General features: G+C 38.4%; 2 long non-coding RNA genes across 2 annotated transcripts; both read left to right on the plus strand.

Moving 5' to 3' along the window:
- The first annotated feature begins 5,344 nt into the window (after positions 1 to 5,344).
- Positions 5,345 to 6,436, plus strand: LOC118486374. Its single transcript, XR_004878681.1, has 3 exons — positions 5,345 to 5,424; positions 6,047 to 6,187; positions 6,352 to 6,436. It is a non-coding gene; the product is annotated as an uncharacterized LOC118486374 (long non-coding RNA).
- A 141-nt stretch (positions 6,437 to 6,577) lies between these two features.
- Positions 6,578 to 7,695, plus strand: LOC118486375. The gene is made up of 3 exons (XR_004878682.1): positions 6,578 to 6,679; positions 7,431 to 7,532; positions 7,634 to 7,695. It is a non-coding gene; the product is annotated as an uncharacterized LOC118486375 (long non-coding RNA).
- Positions 7,696 to 21,940: the final 14,245 nt, after the last annotated feature.

Raw genomic sequence — 21,940 nt, forward strand, 5'->3', positions numbered from 1 at the left:
GAAGATTTCTGTTTGTTTTCAAGCTCTTTTACCAACTCTTTGATTTTCTTTTGAGCGCTTTCACCTTCTTTTTCAAGTTCGACAATCTTCTGAAGATGGGAATTTATCATTTTCTGTTTTTCAATGTTGTTTTTACTGAACACATTTCTCCCATCTTCAAGAATTTTCATTTGCCCTTCAAATTCTTGATTTTTCAATGTCAAACTGTTAAAATCAACCAACAGTTTGTCATTTTCAGCTTTCAACTTCTCACAATTTTCTTTCAAAATAAGAATCTGATTTTCAACAACGTGTTTCTCGTCTTTCAACTTTTTGACTTCAGATGCCAAACTTGCCATATCTTTCACGAGTTTGTCATTGTCTGTCTTAAAGTTGTCACATGTTGAGCACATTGTTTCATTCTTCACCGATTCTTCAGCTTTTGAAGTTTTCTTCTGATGTCGCTATAAATGTACCTGCACAGAACATTTTAACGAAATCAAAAGGATTTCCATTATTATCAATATAACAACCTCGTTTGAAATCGTATTTCAGCACATGTTTTGTCCTGATACATTTAGTAACTCTTTTGTGCATCTCTTCAATCACATCTGAACTTAGATCTAGCACATGAGTTCAATCACATCAAAAGGATTTCCATTATTATCAAAAGCGTCAAACTGCAAAAGTATGTCAATTCGTAGGGTTTCGGACCTTACGGAATATGACCATGAGTTTAACATACTCTATTTAACCTTTGTATAGCTTAGATATAGGCTTAGAGGTGTTTGGTGCGCTAAAATAAACTTTTAGGTCATGCAGGGACTAAAAGTGTCAAAAAGTGCACAAGTTTGCATTTTCACGCATATCTTGCATTCTGAATATCCCCGGACACCCAAAAATTTATGTAATCACTAAAATATTTTATTTTAGTGTTTGGCTTGATAAAAATTCCATTCGTTGCGTAATTTGGTTCGTTTTTAGCGTCCGTCCGTATTTCGTCGTAATTAGCCAAACAACGGGACCGTACGACCAAACGAACCGACATCCGGCTTTTTGAGCATGTTTCATGTTCCCTATGCTTAGGCATCATGGTAGAGCCTTAAAAATGGTTTAACGGGCCTTAAATGTATCAGAAAGGACGTTTGGGAGTGCAGGGGCCAAAACTGTCAATTTATGAAAGTTCCCATGTGCAGCCAAGGTCCTTACGGACCGTGTGAAGGACCTTACGGTCCGTATAGGGGTGCCAGCAACCAGATTTTTGAAAACCAGCTTTGGTTTTGCTCTTGTCTCTCAATCCTTGAATCTAGGGGCTGCCCATTGTTTTGTAAACTATGGGTAATAGGTGTATGGCTCAGATTTGATCACGGTTTACGAGGAACGATACTAACGGTTCTCAAAAACCTATAAATACCCCCTTTGTTTTGGGTTTCATTTGCACCTTTCCTTCCTTTCTGATTTCTCTGCATTCCTTGAGGGTCTTGAGCTTCTTGAGAACCTCTTTCAGTCCTTTGGACTTTTGTAAGTGATTCCTTCATGCTTAGTTTATTTATTTAGCGTTTTAAACCGAAAAGTCAAGCGTTATCGATAAACGCTTTGACTTATAAACGGTTGAGCCATGGTTCGCAACAAACATGGCTACGTGACCGTAATTAGGTAGGTGTTAAACCCTCTAATGGGCTCCTCCTAATTACCACGTTTACATAGTTAATTGTCGGGTCAAACTAATTAAAATAAAAGTCAAACGGGTTTGTTTTTAAATAAAATTAATAACCAATAATGAAAAAGTTATAAAATCAGTTTAGTCACTTTAATAACTTGGTAAATATTAGTTGAACATATCTAAGCATGTTCAACCCGACAATTCTAAGTATAGGCTCGGTTCACAACCGAAAGTCGCAAAGTTTGACCTTTGCTTTGACTTTCAGTTCTGATCCGAATTAGCTTGGGTTTATTTATGCCTTAGGGTCCCTTGTGACCATGTTATATGTTAGTATAACCTCCTAAAGTTATACTACATGGTCCTTTAGAATTAAAGTTCATTACATGATTCCATAATGCCTAAATGTGACCATAATGCCCATTTGATGTTAAAACGAGATTCTTGAGAATGTGAAAGGAATAAAACCTTTATTACTGATTCATAAACATGTCCACAAAATTTCACATCAGTTTGAGGTCTAGATTAGGAGTTATGCTCATTAGCGTAATTAAGAAGCTTTTTAGTAAATAAACCGTATGATTAGCATATAGCCTATCTAAATTCAATTTTTGATACCAAACTCTTTACCCAACTGATGTAATATAATATTTTGGGATTTTTGGAGATTTTTATTTATTTTTAGGCTGATCATAACCTAGAGTTCTAAGCTTAATTCGGTAGTTGTCGGTTTTACCCTTTTAAGCCATAAAATGAGTTTACCAAACCTTTTGATACCAAATCTTTTTCTACTGATCTAATATGATAAATAAAGTATTTTGAGCCTTTTGGAATAATAAAAATATCAGCTTCCCTTTAAGAACCCGGAAATAGCTCAAAATCACCTATTTAAGCGTTTTTAACGCATAGTATATATTGAAACCACTTTAGATACATAAGACTTGATACCTACTGATGTTTTAAGTAAATTTTCATACTTTAGCAGTAAGCAAAAGTCTTAAGCTCAGAATCCCAGTTTTGACCTTTTTAAGCCTATGTGAAATTACCAAAATACCCTTAAGATGCATACTTTGGTTATAAAGGATAGATTTCACATATAAGTTGTACCCTACTAATATAACTTAGTAAATTAAGTATTTTTATTGTTTACATCAGACCCGAAACTCAGATTACTATATAACCTCTTTTATAACCTTTAAAATGACCAAAATACCCCTACGGAGCATAAATTGGTTTTAAACTCGTTTTGGGCATAATGGAAGATATCCTACTGACATCGCAACATAGCAAAGGCATATTAACTTATGGAACATGTTCATGACTCTTATGGTTACCCGTTACGCTTGTTTCGCGTTCGGGTCGGTCTATGTAACTTGTTTATACATATTAGCCGAAATGGGTCAAACCATAATATTTTTGCCTCAAAATCCAGAATGTGATTAAGTTACCCATATTAAGCAAGTATTCAAGCTTGTCGGGTCAAAACCACATTCTAAACCGGTCTTCGCTTTATCATGTGATTGAACCGTATCTTCCTTTTGAAAACTAACCGGTCTAAGTCTAAGCTTGATTATAGACCCGTTAGGATTCTAATAGGTTATTAAAAACCTTCGTTCCAGATTAGGAGCCCAGTAAAAGCTACGTGCACTTGCTGTATTTGATTTATACATTACTCAGGTAAATACCCTTAACTTATTTTCCCTACACGGGCTTGGGATACGGTACTATAAAAGTACCGCTTGGTCGGGTGTATGTAGTCATTTAAATCGTATTGTGATTGATGTTTTACATAACCCGTTTGATATGTATTATTTGGTGTATGGCCCTTGGGGGTTAAATGACCCTGTCCCGGATATCCTTGGAATCATTCATGAAATGGCCACGACCTAAGCACGGGGTGTAGGCGTACACCTGACAGTTGCATTATGTAAAAACTGGTATCCCACTATAAGGAATCGACCTTGTGGGCATTATACCTGTGGCGTGTCAGTTAACTTAAGTCCGGCCCTACAAACCGGCCCTAATGGACGACAAATGAGTAAAACTGTACACAAGATTATTTTGAATAATTGTCCCAAGTTATAAAAATATTTTGCCGAAGTGCATTTAAATCAATTTTCAAACTCTTTTCAAAATGAGTCAGTTGAGTTGTATTTACCAGTGCAAACTGACGTATTTTCCAAAAAGGCTAAGTGCAGGTACTAGACGAAATATGCTGGCTACTCCAGGCATCATTACTCAAGTCTCGCAAGCTTTAGATGTCAAAGTCTGTTGAACAATTTTCCTTTTTATTTGATCTGCCTGTGGATCTGTTTCGACTGTTTTGTGATACTTAAACATTACAATTTATTCAATTGAAATAAATCTATATCTTTTGCTTCCGCTGTGCATTTATATGTTGTGTTGTTTGACTATGATGATATCAATGACGTCACGATACTCTCCACCGGGCCCACTGGTGACACGTGGAAAATAGGGGTGTGACATAACAGCACTTCATAACACCAAAGTCATTTAAACACTTTTAAACACTTTTAACATCATAGATTAGACTATATTTTCCACAAATTTAAATGCTTGTGTTTATTTCTTGAGAACATTATTCTCCATGAAAATGCAAACCAATATCTCTACATAAGGATGGAATCTTATACCATTTACTGCAAGATTCATGATTTCTAAGCTCAATAACACTATTTTACCGCTCATGAAAGTGGTTTAAGATACTATCAGAAAAATAATAGAAAAAAAAACATGCCCTGATGATGATCGAACAACAACAATCCAAACAGACCAGAACATTTCTAGAAGCACTAACATGGTGGTGGAAACAACAACCCAATATCATTATTGCATCAACAGAGCATTCCTTAAAAATAACACCAAAGGCCAAATCAAAGAATCATGTAATCATGAAATAAATTAACAATACCTAGTAGCCAAAACTAGTTTACACCCGCATTTAGATATGATGTTTAGAATACTCATAAAATAGACATGTATGTGTGATACACAACGCACACATTTGATTGTTACATGAATTGTAGATAACCTTCGAACCAGTTGAAACAACCACCCTACTTGTCGTGGTTGTCGTGAGTGTAAAGGAAATCAGAATCCCTGGAGCGGACTAGTGTCGCCTAAATAATCAACGTCATGACTGGGATGGATCAAAGTTACCTTTTTTAGTCAACGGTTATCCACTTTTCCATGCCAGAATTTTTTAAGGTAAGTTGTTTGCAATAATCCAAGGTTTCCACGTTAGATTTCGACGCACTAGATCATCCAAGAATGGTTAGAGCATTCACATTGGAATTGTTATCTTTATACATATAATTATACTAAAAATCCCTACTTTTTTCCTCTCGTTTTCAATTAAACAATATTTTTTTATACCTTTACTATTATACTAGTTTATAAACCCATGTAATACATGGGTTTTATGATAGAAAATGAAAGACATTAAGATAATCATGGATTTGATCGAGTTCTTTGGGGAAATAAATGTTTTTTTCCATTTATATAATCTTGAATGAATTTTTTAAAATAACTATGTTATTGTTGAGGTTGGTTACGTTTGAAGGACACCGCTATCCATTGACAAGGACTTGGGTGTAAATTTCAGGTTTTTAGGGGTTGCTAATTGTAATACACAAGTCAGGTTTCAGTATATAAAAGACGTGACGTGCTCCTACTAAAAATAAAACAAGCAGCGCTGTTCTTTCGTTCCAGCAGAATCCCTAATTCCTGCACCCAGATTGCATTTCAAATTTCATTACAATCAGGTAAGTGCAGTGTGAGAAAATCCAGGGCCTATAATCTCAGAAAGAAACATGGTCATCTGCAACCGGCCAATTGACAACTTTTTTCTAATTTTTTTCTTGAAAGGTTCTAGAGAAACCCTAGTTTTTAGCTACGGTGTTTTCAGTTTTAGCAATTTTCTTTAAACTAAATTTATCACTTTTAATTTATAATCAAATATTCTGTGTCAAATTTATCACCTTATCCTTTAATCGGTGTCCTTCCCGTTCGTGTTCGTAAGCCTTTTTTTAGTTTTTAAGAGGGGGGTTAACTCTTGTCAAGGGTTAGACGCATACTTATCAAATTGAATTGAAGATCAAGGCTAGCATGTTCAATCTTACTAGTGATGTCATAATTTCATTAAGATTACCTGACTGGTTAATCTATAGTCCTTTATAAATGAACAAGCTTCACTGAATAAGTATATACTGATTCTTGATATCTTTTATTTGATAATCATTTATGTAATGTAAACCGTACTGTTGGGAACAAAATGTGGATCTAAGTATTTGAGTGTTGGTTATCTATCTAATTCTTGAATGTGTTGTGTTTATATTGTGTTACCCATTTTAGAATTTATATTTAACTGATCTGTATTGTTCTCAGCTGGCATAAGATATGGCATCTTTAAACACTTTGGAAACCATGAACAGCAATGGAAAAAATTCCCATAATCCCAATCACGAGTCAACAAACATAAATGAGGAGAAGCAGTCATATTCCGCACCGAAAGTTTCTCAATCTAATGTAAGTATAGGATGGAAACATATAGCTACGACCCAATAAATTTTATTATTATTATTATTTTATTCATTTATGTTGTTATTATCAATATAATTTTCGTCAGCCCTTTTTATTATGTGCACTATTTACGGTTCACATAGTGCGTTTTCAAATCATTCGACACGCAGGGCGACGTTAATGAAACGGTTATAGCAAGTGATGACGAATACGCTATTGATGCTGACCCAATCTCATATAGCACACCATCCATGCAAAGGGTAAGCCTATAAACTGGTTGTCTTGGCTCGTTTTCTATGTGGCAATGCTATCTTAAGGGATTAGTCCCACTCACATTATTCTTCTTGAAGTGATTTGAGAAAGTGTAAGACTAATAGTAATTTTTCAAACCAGCGTCGAAAAAGGAGAACATTACAGAAATCTATCGTAATAGGTACTTCAAGCATCAAAATCAGCCTTCCTGAACCCGAACGTACCGAAATTGAAGCCATGGATGCGGTGATTAATCTTGAACTTTTTAGTAACACTTGATTGTGTAAATATAACCTCCCATTACCCAATTTCACCATTACATGAACCACTTCTAGTATGGACTTGCACTAAACCAATGGTTCAGGTTTACAACAGGTGCATAACTACTATTTGATGGAAAACAATGTTCCACATTCAGACTTTATTGTTATGAACAAATCTAAAGCCTTATTTATTGGAATTTTGCTACAATTTTAATATAACAGTACACAACAAAACAAATTGGTCCAGATTTACAATAGTTTATCCTAACTTAGTATATTACTATGGTTGGTCTAGCCATTTCAAAGTCTAGATACACCCATGCGTACATTATACCCTGGAGACTCTTCCGTGCCTTGCTTAGGTAGCAGTGAACTGTTTAAAGGATTCTATCTACATAAATTTCTTAATTTTATTAAAAATAGGTAGTTGAATAGACTGTGTTCTTTTTTCTAGTTCCATTTTGCTACAGCTTGATGTTTCCAAATTAGAAGTACATCGATTTCACCATTTAAACTGAAAACAACCTTCGGTAATTACATGAATGATATGCATCCAATTCTAGCTAGTGACTAAGATGTCAGTATTTTCAGCCTTGTTCTTAAGTAAAGGTATTAGCGAGTTCAAACTGCATTCTAGTGTTTTATTGTATAAAAGTTATTCTGATTCCATCAAGTTTTTACTGCACCCGCATCTTTCTCTCTAGCTCCTATATTTTTATACTTTGTAAGTGCAGCAATGGTGTACAGAAGGAGGGGAATATCTCCCGATGTCCAAACTGCTTGACGGTTGGACCGAGGAGAAAAGGAGAAGAGTGGACACTGGCACAATTGATAAGGTTCGGCCAATGTACAGAGTTTTGCATATTCAGTTAACCTCCTAAAAACTCTCTAACTAATCACACAAAGAAAATAAGGTATATATGATATCCCTTTGCAGTTTTACCACCATAACTATTCCAGCAAGACTTACCGCTCTATGGTGGAAGTTAAAAGTTATATTTAGCATCACAGCGATCCACATAAAAAGAATTCTATTACACTTGGAGACTCGCAAGAAAGAAATCAGGTATGTGTGATCAAATAAAAGACTTTGGATATATGATTTTCTTGGGAGGCAAGTTCATACAATTCAATGGTTCTTTTGTATTTTGTTGCTCAAAATAATAATAGGCCTTTGCATGATGAAGAAGACGTGACATCAAAAATAAACAACATATTGTCAAATTGGGACAAGGTATCCTTGTTTTTTTCCTTTCGCTATTAAGATTCTAATTGTCAGATAACAGGATCTAGCATATCACTGAATAGAATTTCTTAATAGCTGACTTACTATATAATGAAAGATAAATCAAATGAATATCAGCTGTAGCTACAAAATCATAAAGTTTCACTTACGGGAAAGGCTGATCAAAAGAGAAATGCAAATGCATCTTGTTATAGGAAACCAATTAAACTTTGAGACCTCAAAAAGGTTTCTTTAGCGTCATTCTACATGATAAACAACACTAGAGCATCGGAATTAACTTTCCATCCTTCTGCATGCTAAAATTTAAAATGGATTCTATCATCAGACTTTTCGAGGTGGAATTTAGCATCATGCCCTTGGTGGAAATTCTATCTAAAGCATGAGAGGCCAACGCCCATTTTTCATCTTCTATACTTTTATTACAATACATAGGTGTCTAGTAATACCTGTGGTTTTGTTTCAAACTAGCTTATGGCAGCACGTTTGTATTATAAACATAAGTAAAAGCTTCTAGTGTTCAATTCTAACTTTAAATTACATTTGTATCAACATGAATATGCCGACTTTCAAGACATGGATGCACTACAAGAAAGGGACACCTTTAGCGGCGACAGGTGTCGCCGCTATTGCCCACATTTGTCGCCGCTATTACCTTTTAGCGGCGACATGTCGCCGCTAAAGGGTCGCCGGTATTGATGGGTCGCTATTGGCCTGGTTGTCGCCGCTATTGATACCGTCGCCGCTAATGCTCTTGCCGGAGAATTTGCAGGAAAGATTGCCTGAGATAGATTGCCGGAGATTACATAACAAACCGTTTATCAAAAACTTGTCGGAACTAATAAATTTAAAGATTACATAACTTTTCATTCAAATTCTCATCTCAAAAAATGGATTCAACGGTACTATCAAAAACTTGTCGGAACTATACATTTTCTAAACAATAAAACGATAAAATGAAATTGGCCGGAACTTGTCGGAACTATACATTTTATAAACAATAAAACGAAAATGGCCGGAACTTGTAGGTCCCTCGGAGGATGAGGTTAAACCTTATCCTTGTTATGTTTAACACACTAGCAAGTGCGGAATCCAAGCTAGAGTGCAAACCGAGATGAAACAAGCAAAAACAAGACACACAATATTCACCGATTAACACCACTTGTATTAATACGTATGAAAGGTTTGGTTACAAGCTCAATATTTACAAATCTATTTTGCAAACTCTCTCTAAGTGTGTGTGTGTTCTCTGCTCTCTATGCTTGCTTGTCTAAAAATGAAGTGAACACATTACACGGGTATATATACCCAACACAGATCGTCTGGTCGAAGGATTAGATAGGCTGATCGAAGGATCAGATAGATGATCGAAAGATCATCTATCGATCTGAAACCTATCGAAGGATCCACATATACCTCGAATGATGATATCCTTCGAGGTCCATCAACATCCATCGAAGGCTTATCCTTCGAGCTCATCGAAGGATCTAAACAATCCTACGATGACTCATCCTTCGATGAGTCATCCTTCGACAACTCATCCTTCGACACAAATATATGACTATCAGGTTCTAACTGTTTGACTAAGTCAAACCAGGAGGATGGTTGACTTGGTCAAACTTACAAGACTAACAAAAGACATCGTTTTATATCAGACAGAATACAGACAAAGTACAGACACAAGTGCACCAACAAACTCCCCCTTGGCTGTAGCTTTTTCTCGATCTTCGTGTCTTCAAGTCTCTGACGTCCTTTCAAGTCTTCAATGTCGGAGGATCTTCAAAGTCTTCACGTCTTGAAAGCAGAAAGTGTATCAACAAACTCCCCGTTTCATGTAGGAAGTGTGTTGACAAACTCCCCCTTAACATAAGCTCCCCCTTGAGTTATGCTCGTGACTGACTTGACCATTAATGTTTGAGATCCTTGTGGTGTTGATGATGGTCAGCTGCAACTCGATCATTTTCATCTTTTAAGTGCCTTCACGTCGTGTCTTCATTCCGAAGCTTGTCATCGACTATGTTCTCCTTGCCTTTAGAATCTGCACATGCAAGAAATCTAAACGCGTAATGAGAACAACTGCTTGGAATATAGTTAGTATAAACAACCGACACACGAATGACCATGTCACAATCAAACACCGTCCGACAGTTTGAAAGTTTAACAAAATTTATCAATTTCAGATTTAACTTTCAAAACTTGCAAATTTCGACCGTTTATGAAGGTTTAGTCAATTCGGTTTTCGTCAGGTTTCAGGTAACGAAGACTCGAGCTCCAACGTCGTACGATCGAAAATAAAGTAGAAATAAAATCTTTTTGGCTTTTATAAAGTTTATATTAAAACACACCTAAAATCTTTTTGGTATTTTTAATATTTCGAAATACAAAGACTGAAAGCAGTAAATAAATATATACAGACATACTTTTTGCGAGTTTCGAGGGTAAGAGAATCATATCAGTGTACGGTCAAGCCAAAACACTCTCTTTGTTCAGTTAGTTAACATTAAGACAAGCATCCTATAACAATTATCGGTATTGTTGTCCACATAAGCTCAACTTATCAGATGTAATCATGGCGAGGGGATACGTTAAGGTATGATTTATACTTACCGACCGGTGTTCATCCACATCACGACACATTCCCGTATCAAGGTATGCACGAGGGTTCATCTTACCGGTGAGTATACCGATTATCATCTGTTTGACCGTATATGATGTGAGATTCTCACTTATTTTGATTTGAAAACAAGCCCTATGTGATAGAATCACTTATTGATGAGGAACTTGATTTTCATATGCATGAGGGCACAGGAGCAAGTTCGTGAACAGGTCAGTACTTCCGTACAGCAGAGAGACGAACTTGACTCCCGGATAAATGTGATATTTTATCACTTATTTGTTTGGACATGTGATTGTTTATCACTTATTGAGGTCGAATGCAGTATGTACACGTATGTATGGTATCATGGAAGATCTAGACTTGCGTCCCCGTTATTTTTCGGTAAAAGATACAACCATGATACCCAGATGATAAGCAGCATAAAGACCGAATATCTCAGAACCTCGGCAATCTATCAAACGAAATTTCGGTACTAAGACCATATGCCAATGAATGGTTCCCACCTGGTCTTCAGTCGATTTAAGATTTATATCACCCTGCACACTTTAAAATGATTGTGAGCCTACCGATACATCTTATATAGAGCTGCTTATCGTTTTTCATTTAAGGTTTAAAGAGGTTTGGATAGACCACTGATGTACTATCATTTTCTCTTTTGCTCGCCAGGAAACTCATTTTAGTTTTTCTATTGTTTTTGTGTTTTTGAAATTTTTCGATGTTTTTGGATTTTCAGATTTTTGGATTTACTCCCCCTAAAATCAATAAACTAAGACAAATTTAAAAACACAAAGGTATTTACAAACTGATTTTCCAATGTTGGTTTTACTCTTGCTTGACCTTAATGACGTTTACCAATAATAAAAAGTCAAATCTTGATTTGTCAAACGCTTTGGTAAATAGGTCGGCACGTTGGTCATCGGTGTGGACCTTAACAACATCGATTAGCCTTTTCTCAAAGCAATCACGTATGAAGTGATATTTGATTTCGATGTGTTTGGTCTTTGAGTGCTGCACAGGATTTCTAATGATCTGTAATGCAGCAGAATTATCAACATAAATAGGAGTAGTTAGGAATTCAAAACCGTAGTCGCGTAATTGTTGTTGGATCCAAAGAACTTGAGAGCAACAACTTGAGGCAGCAATGTATTCAGCTTCGCATGTTGATGTAGCGACGCACGTCTGTTTCTTGCACTGCCATGTGACTAGGCGATTTCCTAAAAACTGACATCCAACCGTTGTGGATTTGTCGTCGATTTTGCATCCGCCAAAATCAGAATCACTGAATGCGATCAAGTCAAAGTTATTATCCCTAGGGTACCATAGACCGGTGTCAGGGTAACCCTTCAAATAACGAAAAATCCTTTTGACAGCTGCAAGATGTGAGGCCTTCGGGTTGACTTGATATCTAGCAAGCAGGCACGTTGGGTACATTATGTCTGGCCTTGATGCTGTGAGGTACATAAGAGATCCGGTCATTGCGCGGTAGTATGAGGGGCTAACAGCTTCACCCTTCAAGTCTGGAGTAATTCCGTGATTTTGTGGCAGTGGGGTACCAATGGGCGTTGCATCAGACATCTGGAACCGGCTCAAGATGTCACCAACATATTTAGTCTGATGGATGAATATCCCAGACTCAGTTTGTTGCACTTGTATGCCCAAGAAGAAGGTCATTTCCCCCATAGCACTCATCTCGAATTTATCCTGCATAATGCGCTCGAAATTCCTACACAAGACATCATTAGTAGAACCAAAAATAATATCATCAACGTATACCTGTACCAGAAGAAGATCTCCATCTTGTTCTTTGATGAAAAGAGTACAGTCAATAAGACCTCTTCGAAAACCATTCTCCAGCAGATAGTTAGATAAGGTTGCATACCAAGCTCGCGGTGCTTGATGAAGACCATAGAGAGCTTTGTTGAGCAACCAAACCCGATCGGGATGGATAGGATCTTCAAAACCTGGAGGCTGTTCGACGTACACCTCTTCTTCAACCACACCATGTAAGAATGCACTTTTGACGTCCATCTGGTAAACCTTGAATCCTTTGAATGAGGCATAAGCCAGAAAGATCCGAATTGCTTCCAGACGTGCAACAGGTGCATAGACTTCGTTGTAGTCGATTCCTTCTATCTGACGAAAACCTTGAACGACTAAACGTGCTTTGTTCCGGATAACAACTCCGCGGTCATCCTTTTTGCATTTGAAAACCCAACGGGTACCAATCTTCTTGTAACCAGCAGGTTTCTCTACGAGTTTCCAGACACCCAGCTTCTGGAATTGTTGCAATTCTTCCTGCATTGCTTCAACCCAAGAGTTATCTTTCATGGCTTCTTTCCAAGTTCTTGGCTCTTCTTGGGAAACATAACACGCGAAAGACCAATCGTTTTGTTGCCCGGATTCTCGAATAGCTGCATACAGGCCTGCATTGTTGTTGTTCCGCAACATGTTTCTTGTTTGAATGCCACTTTACACATTTCCAATGATGTTTTGTTGAGGATGGGTATTATGAATCCTTGTTTCTGGATTATCTGGAACTGGAATATTTATACCCAGATTGTTGAAATTCAGATCAACAACTAAATCAATGCCCGGAATTGACGAAGAGGATGATGCAGTAGCTTCAGCTGTTCTATGGGCATCCACTGGAGGAGTACGCTCTGAAGTACCATGAACTGCTGTTGTTGGAGCTTCTTGATCTGCATCTAGAAATTCATCATCCTCTGAAGATTCGTTCAATTCGGTTGCATCATGAAAATCCTCATTGTCGAGAGTATTTTTGTTTACCGAAGATGGTTCTTGATTGACAAGAATTGGGCGAACCACCGGTGAAACTGTTGCATTGTCACTCTCGAAAAACATCCTTGCCGCAGCACTTTCTTCAACGGCTTCAACATTGATCGAATTGAAAAAGTCATCATACTCAAACATCCAAGGCTGACCAGGACATTTGACTGGCAAAGTGTGCCTTTGTACTCTGACCTCAGACCATTCCTCGACTCTTTTAGTCTCTAGATTCCAGACTCGTAAGTTAGGGGTGGCATACCCAAGGAAGTAGCCGTCAATTGCTTTAGCCCCAAACTTTCCATTAGGATCGATGATTGTACATGGAGCTCCAAACGGTTCAAGATAAGACAAATCTGGTTTCCGCTTTTGAAGAAGCTTAAAGCAGGTCTTATTGTGCCTTTTGACTGTGAGGACTCGGTTCAATGTGTAACATGCAGAGGCCACAGCTTCAGTCCAGAATGGAATGGGCAACTGCGACTCTACCAACATTGTCCTAGCAGTCTCGATCAATGTGCGGTTCTTACGTTCAGCGACGCCATTCTGTTGAGGAGTATAAGCTGCACTAAACTCATGAAGAATACCCTTTGAAGTGCAAAACTCCGCCATGGCATGATTTTTAAATTCAGTACCATTGTCGCTACGTATCCGCCTAACCTTCAACTTATACAAATTCTCAATCTGAATGATCAAGTTTTTGATAATACCAAAGGTTTCACTCTTGTGTGCCATGAATGCCACCCAAGAAAATCTTGAATAGTCATCAGTTATCACCAGACAGTATTGATCATTCCGAATACTCTTGTGCTTGACAGGACCGAACAAATCCATGTGCAAACGTTCAAGAGGAACTGCCACCGTGTTGATCTTCTTAGTAGGATGTCGTTTCTTCGTTTGTTTTCCTTTCTGGCACGAAACACAGACGTCTTAAAGATGGAAGTTTTTAAGAGGAACACCATTCACCAATTCATTTGAAACCAAATGATTCATTTTGCGTAAGTGAATGTGACCCATTCGTCTGTGCCAAGAGATAGAGTCTTTTTCTGTGGCTTTGGAAACGAAACAAGTTGCTTGTGCAGACGTAGTAATAGCTTGGCTCATATCAAGGACGTACAAATCATTTATCCTTGGAGCTGACAAGAGAATCCATTCTTTTGGAATTTTGAAGCCGGGTTTCAGCACATGACATCCATTAGCATCAAAGTGTACTGAGAATTGCTTGTCACAAATTTGAGAAACACTAAGAAGATTGTGATCAAGTTGTTGCACAAAGTTGATCTTGTCAAAGCTGACAATCCCGTTGGATATCATTCCTTCACCCGTAATATAACCACCCTTATCTCCAGCAAATGCAACATAACCTCCTCTAATAGATTTGACGTCGTAGAGAAGCTTCATGTCGCCTGTCATGTGCCTGGATGCCCCACTATCAACAATCCAATGACTACTGATAGTTCCTCCTGGAACACCCTGCACATGAACTTAATTGATTAGTTGGAGATGGGGACCCAAGCCATTGTGGTCTTGGGTCTTCCATTTTCATCAATAACAATAACTTCTTGTCTTTGATGATTGGTAAATTGTGATGGTCCCCCTGATTCAGTAACCGTTTTTGGTTTCCAGGTCTGTTTTGTTTTACCAGTATTATTCTTTAAAATTTTAACTTCATGGTTGTCTGAAGTTTTTGAATTTTCTGGTTTGACAGAAACAGATGTTTTGTTAACCACATCGGCTTTAATTGCCTTTTCAATTTTCTTGACCTGTTGGCGTCTCTGTTTCATTTCCCTTTCTTTTAAAAGTCGGGGATCTTGTATTACCGAAACAGTTTGCCTGCGGTCAGTTTGGTCACGGGGAACATCAACTTTTCCTTTTTGTTTATGAAGATATGGACAATTTCGAATTATATGTCCAATTGTTCCACACTCAAAACATGATCTTCGTTCAACAAACCCCGAAGTATCATGTACTCGTCTTGCCGATGATGATGAACTTTGTGATCCCGAGGTACTAGGTTTTGAACTACTTGGTTCATTTCTTTTCTGTACAGTTGCTTTCTTAACAAAATCTAAGTTAGATTTGTTTTCAAACGTTTCGATTTTGTCCGTTCCCGTCGATTTCACAAAGTTTACATTTTTGTTCTTCTTTTGATTCGGCTTCTTTTGTGCTTGAGCCGGTGATTTTCCTTTTGGCTTGGTGTGATTTTGCTGTTTTTGCACTGTTGGTAGTTTCTTATTGCCATATTGTTTTCGAATTTCGGCCTTTGGAATAGGAGGACACTGTGTAACTGTAACATGTGGTCCTGTCTTTCCCAAAAACTTACTAGTCGAATTCTCAAAGACTTTACTGATTAAGGATTGATTAACATTCTTAATAGGAAAATCTTTGTCTGAATAAATTTTATCATCACCAACCAGAGTGTACAGCAAGTTCACACTCTCCGACTCTTTTGCAGACGAGGACTCGATTGCAATAGTCTTAGCGGGTTTTGCAGGGGGATCACATAGAATGTAGTTCTCAAGAGGTATGTCCTCATCTTTGACTACCGCATCAGACTTTGCTGGGACAGCATCATCAGATTCATCATCAGAAGAATCAGCATCCTAAGTAATGACTGGAGGATCCGGATTCAGTTCAGCAGAAGACTCACATGTATCTGCTGATACATCTGAATCTGATGATACTTCTTTCTTGTATCCGAGCCCTGTAGCAAACTCCTTTACATCTAGAGGAACAGATGGTTCAAAGAACACTCTATCCTCCTCGTCAGGCATTGCATCATAATTGTGTCTCACTGGTGGTGGACATTTCTTGTAACCTATGCATGTGACATCCCGTTTCTCTTTCTGAACGTCAATGATGTGATCCAACACATAGCTAGAGCTCAAATAACTGTCTAGCTTAAGTTGGATCGCCTCACTTTCGGTTTTCACACAAGCCATCTCTTTTTGCATAATCTCAAGGCGAGATATATACAAATTAATGTCAGTTTGTTTTCTAGAAACCATTTTTGTCAGTTCGGTTTTATCTTTCTTTAATTTTTCGATTACCGACTTAAGTTGCTTGTGCAGACGTAGTAATAGCTTGGCTCATATCAAGGACGTACAAATCATTTATCCTTGGAGCTGACAAGAGAATCCATTCTTTTGGAATTTTGAAGCCGGGTTTCAGCACATGACATCCATTAGCATCAAAGTGTACTGAGAATTGCTTGTCACAAATTTGAGAAACACTAAGAAGATTGTGATCAAGTTGTTGCACAAAGTTGATCTTGTCAAAGCTGACAATCCCGTTGGATATCATTCCTTCACCCGTAATATAACCACCCTTATCTCCAGCAAATGCAACATAACCTCCTCTAATAGATTTGACGTCGTAGAGAAGCTTCATGTCGCCTGTCATGTGCCTGGATGCCCCACTATCAACAATCCAATGACTACTGATAGTTCCTCCTGGAACACCCTGCACATGAACTTAATTGATTAGTTGGAGATGGGGACCCAAGCCATTGTGGTCTTGGGTCTTCCATTTTCATCAATAACAATAACTTCTTGTCTTTGATGATTGGTAAATTGTGATGGTCCCCCTGATTCAGTAACCGTTTTTAGTTTCCAGGTCTGTTTTGTTTTACCAGTATTATTCTTTAAAATTTTAACTTCATGGTTGTCTGAAGTTTTTGAATTTTCTGGTTTGACAGAAACAGATGTTTTGTTAACCACATCGGCTTTAATTGCCTTTTCAATTTTCTTGACCTGTTGGCGTCTCTGTTTCATTTCCCTTTCTTTTAAAAGTCGGGGATCTTGTATTACCGAAACAGTTTGCCTGCGGTCAGTTTGGTCACGGGGAACATCAACTTTTCCTTTTTGTTTATGAAGATATGGACAATTTCGAATTATATGTCCAATTGTTCCACACTCAAAACATGATCTTCGTTCAACAAACCCCGAAGTATCATGTACTCGTCTTGCCGATGATGATGAACTTTGTGATCCCGAGGTACTAGGTTTTGAACTACTTGGTTCATTTCTTTTCTGTACAGTTGCTTTCTTAACAAAATCTAAGTTAGATTTGTTTTCAAACGTTTCGATTTTGTCCGTTCCCGTCGATTTCACAAAGTTTACATTTTTGTTCTTCTTTTGATTCGGCTTCTTTTGTGCTTGAGCCGGTGATTTTCCTTTTGGCTTGGTGTGATTTTGCTGTTTTTGCACTGTTGGTAGTTTCTTATTGCCATATTGTTTTCGAATTTCGGCCTTTGGAATAGGAGGACACTGTGTAACTGTAACATGTGGTCCTGTCTTTCCCAAAAACTTACTAGTCGAATTCTCAAAGACTTTACTGATTAAGGATTGATTAACATTCTTAATAGGAAAATCTTTGTCTGAATAAATTTTATCATCACCAACCAGAGTGTACAGCAAGTTCACACTCTCCGACTCTTTTGCAGACGAGGACTCGATTGCAATAGTCTTAGCGGGTTTTGCAGGGGGATCACATAGAATGTAGTTCTCAAGAGGTATGTCCTCATCTTTGACTACCGCATCAGACTTTGCTGGGACAGCATCATCAGATTCATCATCAGAAGAATCAGCATCCTAAGTAATGACTGGAGGATCCGGATTCAGTTCAGCAGAAGACTCACATGTATCTGCTGATACATCTGAATCTGATGATACTTCTTTCTTGTATCCGAGCCCTGTAGCAAACTCCTTTACATCTAGAGGAACAGATGGTTCAAAGAACACTCTATCCTCCTCGTCAGGCATTGCATCATAATTGTGTCTCACTGGTGGTGGACATTTCTTGTAACCTATGCATGTGACATCCCGTTTCTCTTTCTGAACGTCAATGATGTGATCCAACACATAGCTAGAGCTCAAATAACTGTCTAGCTTAAGTTGGATCGCCTCACTTTCGGTTTTCACACAAGCCATCTCTTTTTGCATAATCTCAAGGCGAGATATATACAAATTAATGTCAGTTTGTTTTCTAGAAACCATTTTTGTCAGTTCGGTTTTATCTTTCTTTAATTTTTCGATTACCGACTTAAATTCCTTTTCATGGTTTTCGTAAAACATGTTGGCTTCAGTGCATTTGGAAAGATCCACAGTCAACTTCTGATTGTGGATGAATGTCACATCATACTTCTCTTGCAAAGCCTCGTGTTTGCTTTGCAATTCACACCACTTAGCATTCAAAGAAACATGTTCGTCTTGCAAGTCAAACAAACTAGCTTGTAAAGCATCATGTTTGCCTTGCAACTCAGACATGTTTGCTTCCAACTCAGCACATTTAACACTTAAACTATCACAATTATCACAATTAATAGCAGTGGGTTCATCGACACATACCTGACTTGATGAACTGTCGACATTAGCCATAAAGGCTGAATGGAGAGAAGACGAAGAATAAGCAGCTTGATCCACCAAGATAGATCTTCTTTGAGTTCCACCTGCAGTTTCCTCCAAAAGCTCATCAATATCTGCATCGACTGACGCATTTGATGTCTCACCCACATGATCATCGCCTGAACTTGAGGATTCTTCATCTGAACTCCTGCTATATCCCGAAGAGTCTTCATCCTCAGAAGATTCACCACCATTGGCGGAAGATTCTCCACCACTGGTGTGAACTAAATCCTTAACCACTTCAGCAAAACATGTTGTTCCATCTGGAGCATCACCACTCAACTGGATTGACCAGTCACAACCTTCATCCACTTGAACCACAAGTGCCCGGTTGGCATTTGATGTTCCAGCTTGGCTCTGGTTGTTGACAGGTATTAATGTACGCTCATTGTTCCTGTTCTGGTTCTGCTGGTTGCCTTGGTTTCTGAAGGGATTCTGGTTCCCATGCTGTGCTGGCTTTGTACATTCCCTTTTAAAGTGCCCCCTTTCACCACAATTGAAGCACTTTACTGCCTGTTTATCGAACCCATACTTGGTGTCTTTCTTGCTTTCCAAGCTGGTTCTGCCAGTACTTTCCATGAAATCCTTTGCCCTTCTTACAGCACTAGCAAAGGCCCACTTGATATCCATCAAGTCCATCTCTTCCTTGTCAATCTGCCGATAGTCTTCTTGTGTCAGATTAATGTTGCCAATCTGACCTTCCACTAACCCACAGTACGCGCTCACTAAAGTGTTAAGCAGCTCCATGTGTTCCCTTGCTACTTCTACACTGACCTTAGAGAAGCTTGAAGTGTCGAGCTGTACTGTATTTGGTTTTGATTGCTGACCAGCAGATGATGTCCCTCCATAACACGCTTGTTGTTGAGCAGGAGGAGATGGTTGTAGAGGATTTCCATACATGTCTGTGGTGGGAGCCGGCTTAACAGGAACTTGTACTGGATTGCCATACATATCCGTGCTTGTGACAAACGCCGTTTGAAGTGGAGCATGTGGACCGGTTCTTGCAGACGAAGAACTGGAAGTTCCATAATACATCTCTGGATTTTGTGGCACTGGAACTCTTTTTGCCTTTAAGGTTTCCTCCTGATCCTTGTTTTCTAAAAGCTGCACGAAGTCGTTGATGTTTGTAGTCCTCAAAACTCCGTTATACTTCAAGATTTCCAAGAAACTATTCCATTGGGGAGGCAATGCATCAGCAAACTTCTTCACCACCTCTGCTGTAGTTGTCACTACTCCATAATTGTTCAACTCTGTAAGCAAGTGATAAAACCGGCTTGTCATATCTCCCAAAGACTCCTTATCCATACACGTGAACCCGTCAAATTCTTTCTTGAGAAGATCATGACGCAATTGACGTGTTGCTTCATTCCCTACTCCTCTGGTTTTCAACGCATCCCACAACTTCTTCGTTGTCTTGAAACTGACAAACTGGTGGTAGATATCTTTGCTTAACGCCTGAGTGAGAATGGCGTATGCTTTCTTTTCCAGATCATACGTCTTCTTTTGATCTTCAGGAAGATCGGCAAACGTGCCGGCAGATGAAGCGGCAACCTCTATTGTTTGATCGAAATCTGTGGTGAAACGTAACCACAATTCTGTATTTTGCCCTAGCACGTAAGTGTAGAACCTATCAACCCAACCCGGATACTCGTTTAAGTGCATCAACTTTGGAGGTCGATTCAAACTTCCGGTTTCGCTTTCGCTCAACAAGATACTTTGAATGCTCGGAGTTTGATTTGATACTAATGCCCATTGACCTGTCGATATGGCATTTCCTTGCGAAGATGTCGACACCGGAGATTCGGCCCATGAGGGAGATAGACTTGTATTTGTGTACTTTCCACTATCTGGAGCCGGTGTACCCCACCATGAGGGAGTTGAACCTGTATTTGTGTATTTTCCACTGTTTGGAGCCGGAGTTCCCCACGAACTTGGGTTCATGTTTGATAAGAAAAATGAATTCTATGAATTCTATGTTAATATCTCGAAAGATAACAACCAGCCGAAGGATCTCTGATCGAAAGACCTGAAAAACACAAACTTGTTAACCTAAATAGACTAAGATCGAAGGATCAAGGCTTGTTCGAAGGATCAACAGTGTTCGAAAGATCACTGTTGAATTTCGAACAATAATTTCGGAAGATTCTCCAAAACGAAAGATCCTTATCTTTCGAATAAGAACTATAGATCGAACAATATATCCTTCGAAAAGATTCCTTGGATCGAAAGATAAGTCACAGACTTTGAAGGATGTTCGAAGGATGATTATCTGTCGAACCTCCTTTGATCGAAAGATAATCTTTCGACTTCGAAGGATATCCTTCGATCTGTACGAACACAGCAGACAAAAGGTGACAGGTTGGTGAAAAGGTGATTGGTTGGTAGAAACTTTCGGCAGAAAGTATGTTCAGACCATACTTTCTACCAAATCAGATTTGACAAAAAAAATATTACCAAAAAAAAGGAAGGTTCCTATCCAGAAATCGGTCACCGGAGTAAACCGGAATTTGGCCGGAAATTACCAAGTTTCTTAAAAACAAGTTTTTAAGTTACCCAACCCGTCCTTTAACACACCCGGTTAGTTTAGAACACGTTTTTACGTCAAGAAAAGCGAGAAAAACACTAAAAACGGGTGCTAAACCATGTGAGTTTTGTCCAAACACACCAAAGTCTTGTATAAACTCGGTTTTTTAACAAGGAAAAGAGCCACGGCTCTGATACCACTTGTAGGTCCCTCGGAGGATGAGGTTAAACCTTATCCTTGTTATGTTTAACACACTAGCAAGTGCGGAATCCAAGCTAGAGTGCAAACCGAGATGAAACAAGCAAAAACAAGACACACAATATTCACCGATTAACACCACTTGTATTAATACGTATGAAAGGTTCGGTTACAAGCTCAATGTTTACAAATCTATTTTGCAAACTCTCTCTAAGTGTGTGTGTGTGTTCTCTGCTCTCTATGCTTGCTTGTCTAAAAATGAAGTGAACACATTACACGGGTATATATACCCAACACAGATCGTCTGGTCAAAGGATCAGATATCGAAGGATCAGATAGATGATCGAAAGATCATCTATCGATCTGAAACCTATCGAAGGATCCACATATACCTCGAATGATGATATCCTTCGAGGTCCATCAACATCCATCGAAGGCTTATCCTTCGAGCTCATCGAAGGATCTAAACAATCCTA

This window comes from Helianthus annuus, chromosome 14 (assembly GCF_002127325.2).
Source record: "Helianthus annuus cultivar XRQ/B chromosome 14, HanXRQr2.0-SUNRISE, whole genome shotgun sequence".
NCBI lineage: Eukaryota > Viridiplantae > Streptophyta > Magnoliopsida > Asterales > Asteraceae > Helianthus > Helianthus annuus.